Source organism: Stenella coeruleoalba, assembly GCF_951394435.1.
Source record: "Stenella coeruleoalba genome assembly, chromosome: 6".
Lineage (NCBI taxonomy): Eukaryota > Metazoa > Chordata > Mammalia > Artiodactyla > Delphinidae > Stenella > Stenella coeruleoalba.
The window spans coordinates 43,777,303-43,783,302 of NC_137151.1; positions in this window are offsets into that span (position 1 = coordinate 43,777,303).

Consider the following 6,000-nt stretch of genomic DNA (forward strand, 5'->3'; position numbering starts at 1 on the left):
AACTAAACATCTTCACTTAAGTAAGCATATTTATTCCAATTCACTTAACATTCAACGAATTTTATTGATTGCCTATTCCATCCATGACATGCAGCATATATTGATGAAAAGATGGAGAGCCATCCTCCTTGGGAAGTGGTACAGTGGGGGAAATGTATATATAAAGAGGGAATTTGAATACTTATATGGCTTCTTCTCCTCTAAGTCTTAGGTCCTGCCCCAATCCATGAAACTACCTCACAGCTTGAGCCAGCACAGAGGCAGGAAGAGGAGGGAAAGTTGCAGAGCCATAAAAATAGAAAGAGGAAGCACTGCAGGGGTAATGAGTACCTGGCAGTAGGCATTTAGGAAAGAGGATTGGAGTAAAACAAGCTCCTTTAAACATAGTTAAACACAGAAGAGTGAGCAATTGCAAACCAAAAGTTTAAGCACTTTCTGCAAATAATAAAAAAACAAGGCAAAACCTTTCTGTAAGTAAAGCAAAGTCAGTTCAGGATCAGAATTTGTGAAGGAAAGAAATCACTATCTGAAGCAGACCAGAATAGACTTCTAGAGATTTTGCCAGTTCACTGGACAGGCAAAATTATGTAAGAGGTCAGTGCATAATAATTGTACGTGGGGAAACCTAGGCTGACAAACTTCTGTCACTTATGGGTGACAGCAATTAAGTTCTCTCCTCATGTTCTGATCTATTCAATGTTGATAATATTAGTAGCTACCTCACATATTATGAAGAAAGAAGGACAGAATGTGCATAAATCCCTCATCAGAATACTTTACTCAGTGAAAGGTAGAAATAGGTTAGAAATTATTATTGGAACCTCACTCTCTATTACCTATAGTTAATTCTCATATTTATATTAGCTATATAGTAACATATATATTCATCTTTTCTTTTTGTATATTCATAAAGTCTCTATTAAAGAAACTCTTCAGTTATGGTCATTGCTAAATATCTATTCTAGAAGCAACATGAAATGGACACAATACCTCACTTATCATTCCTTACTTTCTCCACAGTGCCCAAGCCAAGCGTGTGGCACATATTTGTTGAATAAGAAAAACGATTTGGGTAAATTCCATCTGAGGACAGCAATCAGGGGTCAGGTGGTCAGAGTCAGTTATAAAGCAGCAGGGTGAATATCACCTAGTTACCTGAGCAATATATTCCTAATTAAATTTAGCAATACAATAGCCCTCTCGGGTCTCTAATATGTAGAGTTCTATTGTCTTGAAGCTGCTCTTTCTGGCCTTGGATGTGATGTTGCCCTGGCCTTGGTTGTGTGTTTCTGAAGAACATTTCTTACCCTATCTTGTAATTATAGATAGATATATATCATGGTATGTGTATGTTTATATATTTATACATACTCATATTTAACTTATAAAGGGTCAGTAAAAGAATAGACCAACCAATCACAATTTTGCTTTTATTCAACCCTGGGAGTTTTTTCTCCTGATACACGCAACAAATAACTAACACGTGTCTTTGTGTGGGCAAATGCACATTCAATACAGGATATGCTTATTCAGAATGAGGTACAGACTATTTTTATTTTTATTCAACATTTCTTCAGTTTCATATTTTTGGAAAAATTATTGACCTTTTTGTAACGCACATATACCAAGTTAATATATCTAATTATTGCACATTTTATTATTAGAAGTTTAAAATATAATAATGTAAACAATGAAGAAAAGTCCTTGCTGGCTAACATTTTCCCCCATCGTTTTTATGGAGGCCTCTCTCTAATCAGGATTTTGAGCCCTTCAACTGCTGAACTAGCAAACTGTTCATAAGTTACATACGGTACTAGCCGAAACTGCAGACTTTGCAATACTTTCCCAGAATTTCAGAAATCGCACAAAAGGAAATATTAAGTGTATCCAGTAGTAAAGGTATGATGAGGAAGACACATTCAATGGCAGAGTAAATTAGTTCATAAAAAGAGCAGCACAGGCAACCAAGATAACCAGTGTTACCACATTACCGCGAAAGGTATTGAAAAATCCTGGCCTCCATCTTTGCTAGAGATAAACTCATCACTTCACAGCTCAAACCATCCAAAATAGAAAATGTCTGATTCTTACTCTCTCACAAATGGGTGAAATAACAAACCAAGTAAAGGAAGCATTTTTTTCCAATGGTCAAAAAAGCCACCTTCTACGGTCCCTCACCCCCTCCTCTCAGAAATGCTTCAAACCAATCACGATCTCCATAATAGCTTTGGACCAACAACTTAGCAAACTAAGGAAAGTAACTTCTGACTCCGAAGCATTTCTTTCCATTTGGAAATATTGAAGTCAAGGAAGGACTTTTTCTTTGAAAAAATATAGAAGGCAAATAAATAATCATGTCATAAGTAAGTGATGTGAATTAATAAAATAGCATCCTGATGACGAAGAGGAAAGATGCACGCCTGGCTTTGCCAGGCCCTATTCAGCAAGGGCCTTTTTGGAAGTTGGGAATGATTGGATTGGCCAGAGTCCACTTTGTTGTGCATGGAGCTTCCTGCTGGCTGGCCTGACGTAGGATGTTATTAAGCAGTTTGGGCTGGGGCATTATTATTCTCCATGAAGAATTTAAAGAAGATCTTGAGCCTATTGCAAGAGGAGTCATGCTGTGCCATGCAGTATAAAAATATCATCAGTCTTATGCCACTGGCACATTCAAGCACCTAGTGGGATAAGCCAGGCACCAATGTTCAAGGTTTTATATAAGGTAACAGCTGCTTTGGTCAGACAGTTAATTAAATATGTTAATTTCCCATACAACCAACAGTAGCAACAACAGTTCGAAGAGAGATTTTATGACATTTCTGGGTTCCCTCCTATACCCAGGAGAGTGGCTTGTGCCCGCATCATCTCCTAGTCTCCTTTGTGCAGTAATGTTGTTTTCCCCCTTTGGAAACAGCCCTGTTCTATGACACTGCAAATATTGTACATGCTTTGGTAGCACATTAACCACTGCCAATTGTCACCACTCCAGTCCTGAAAGGCTATTTGGGTCTGATCCCACGCTAGTGTTTGGTTAGTCAGTAAATATCACAAATCATACTGAAGAGGGGGAATGGGCTTTTTCTCCATTTGTGTCATTCTGGCTTGGCATTTATATTTTATCGTTGTGGAACTGTTAGAGCACAGATTGTAAATCACGTAAGAGCAATGACTAGATTCCATCCTAGGCCTGAGGTTGCACCAAAAGACTGTTCTAGATGGTGTTATGAGTTAATCATATGGAGTGCACACATCTGAGAATACATGGTTTAAACATAACAATATGTAAATGTGCTTTCTGGCAATATGTGGCACTGTGAAAGAAAATGTTCTCACTTAATTCATGAAAAGAAGCAATCACAATATCTAGGAGTTATAAATATAAGTGTGACATGGAACCATATATAATATTTTTGTGTCATACAGGAATCTTTGAGGATTGCAAAGGAGATGGCAATCTGATTGTGATAATGCAACTGATTTTATGCACCTGAATGAAAGTTTCAGAGAACACTGCTGAAGAAGAGTTGCAACAGCTCAAGTGTTAGTGATTGGCATTTTGATGGAGATGTTTATCAGCCTACAAGTTTCTCAGGGAAGTTCAAAAAGCTCATGCTTGTTGATTAGGTTATCATCAGTAGAATAACTCTTCTCCTGTCTAATGTCACTTTTTTTTTTTAGGAGACGTGGTTTTTGTATAGCACATATATTCTCATATTGCTTAAAGATATCTACAATCTATATCATTAAATCTGAATGCAAAGTGATATGGTAGGAAAGACTAATGAAACAGACTTTCTGCCACAGTTGCTAGGTTGTCTCTATTTTCTTATTTGTAAAATGAGGGGCTTGTGGAAATGAACTTTGAGATCACATCCCGGTCTGATTTTCTATTTGATGAAATATGATAAAATCAAAACGTTCTGACCTATCACAAACCAGCTGGTGATTTTTTTTTTTTTTTTTTTTTTTTTGCAGTACGCGGGCCTCTCACTGTTGTGGCCTCTCCCGTTGCGGAGCACAGGCTCCGGACGCGTAGGCTCAGCGGCCATGGCTCACGGGCCCAGCCGCTCCGCGGCATGCGGTATCTTCCCGGACCGGGGCACGAACCAATGTCCCCTGCATCGGCAGGCGGACTCTCAACCACTGTGCCACCAGGGAAGCCCCAGCTGGTGATTTTGAACTCAACTACTCTGAGTCTCAAACTTCTATGTTTCTAAGGATGTAATACATTGTGAATACGGTTAGTGAATTACAAAATGCTCTAAAAGTTATTGAGATTCTTTGTTTTTAGATTCATAGTTCATTCTTTCAATAAATTATACAATTTTATTTAAAAATCTCAGGACAATAGTGTTATTGGTATAATTCACTCTAAGTCCAAAGACCAGAAGTTCTGATGTCCAAGGTCAGAAAAAGATGGATGTCCCAGATTAAGAAGACAGAATTTGCTCTTCATCTTCTTGTCTGTTTCAGGCTCCAGTGGATTGGATGATGCCTGCCCACATGGGTGGGGACAGATTGCTTTACTCAGTTTACTGAATCAAATGCTAATATGTTCCAGAAACACCCACACAGACACACCCACAAATAGCATTTTACCAGCTGTCTGGGTATCCTTCCTTAACACAAGATTAACCATCACACATAACTATTAACTTATCTTCCTTCTCCTAATGTCATCAAGGAGATCAGTGAGAAATCCATTAGGGGACAGTAAACATCACAGAGTTGAGGAGGATTTTCAGGGCAAGTGAGGAGAGAAAATTCCGACATCTAGTTGTTTAAATTTGATTTTTAATCTCTAGGTCCATTGTAGTTTCTTCCTGAGGGAACAAATGTAGATTTAATTGTGACTACAGAATACATAAAGTATCTTACTGGTTGGGAGAGGGAGAAGGGGGCTGATTCTGGAAATTATAGAATGGTTGATATGAAACTGTCTACTCTTTTCTGAATAGGGAGCTGGAGGATGGGAGGGCAGCCAGCAGTTTCCCAGGGACAATGTTGCTGTATTAGTGAGGGTTCTCCAGACAAGCAGAATCAACAGGAGATATAGATATCTTAATATCTATCTCAAGAGATTATACAATGTTGGCTCACACAATTATGGAAGCTGAGAAGTCCCAAGATCTGCCAACTGCAAGCTGGAGACCCAGGAAAGCTGGTGATATGGTTCAAAGGCCTGAGGGCCAGAGAATCAATGGTATAGATTCCAGTCCAGGTCTGAAGACCTGAGACCAGGAGCACCAAGAGCAGGAGAATTGATGTCCCAACTCATCCCAACTGATAATTGACTCAGTCAATTATCCTGCCCTATCAGTCAGATAATTCAAACTTTCTTCACCTTTTTGTTCTATGCAGGTCCTTAGCAGTTTGGATGATGCCCACGTGCATTGGAAAGGGCCATCTGTTTTACAAAGTCCACCAATTCAAATGCTAATCTTTTCCAGAAACATCCTCACAGACACAGAAATATTTCACAACTATCTAGGCATCCCTTAGCCAGTCAAGTTTACGCATAAGATTAACCATCTCAGCTGGGCATATGGATCCCAGGTCTGATGACAATACAAAGCATTGTTTGGGATTTCCATGTCTGTACCAAGATAACCAAGGTTGAGCTGGTTTTCTAAAGGCAAACATACCCAAGGAAATAAGGAGTAAAACAGCAAAGATTCCACAGCAGCCAAACCATGTGCTTTCAGTTCATTTGTAAGAATTTGTACTGTCAGAGTTGAAATGTTTCCTTAGGCTTTTTAGATAGTGACTGTTGTCTCAGGTGAAGGTCTCTAAGAAGACAGTTAAAAGAGTGGATTTGCTCTTGCGGATTCACTAACAAAGCTTTATGATCCATTCACCTCATTTACATTTGAGATATTGTTAGGGAAATGCCACACAGATCTTTCCTTGAGTTCAAGCTGACATTGCACACTATCTCACAGATTTGAAATTAACATAACCCTTATATGGAAAAAGTTTGGAGTAAATAAGGTGGGGATT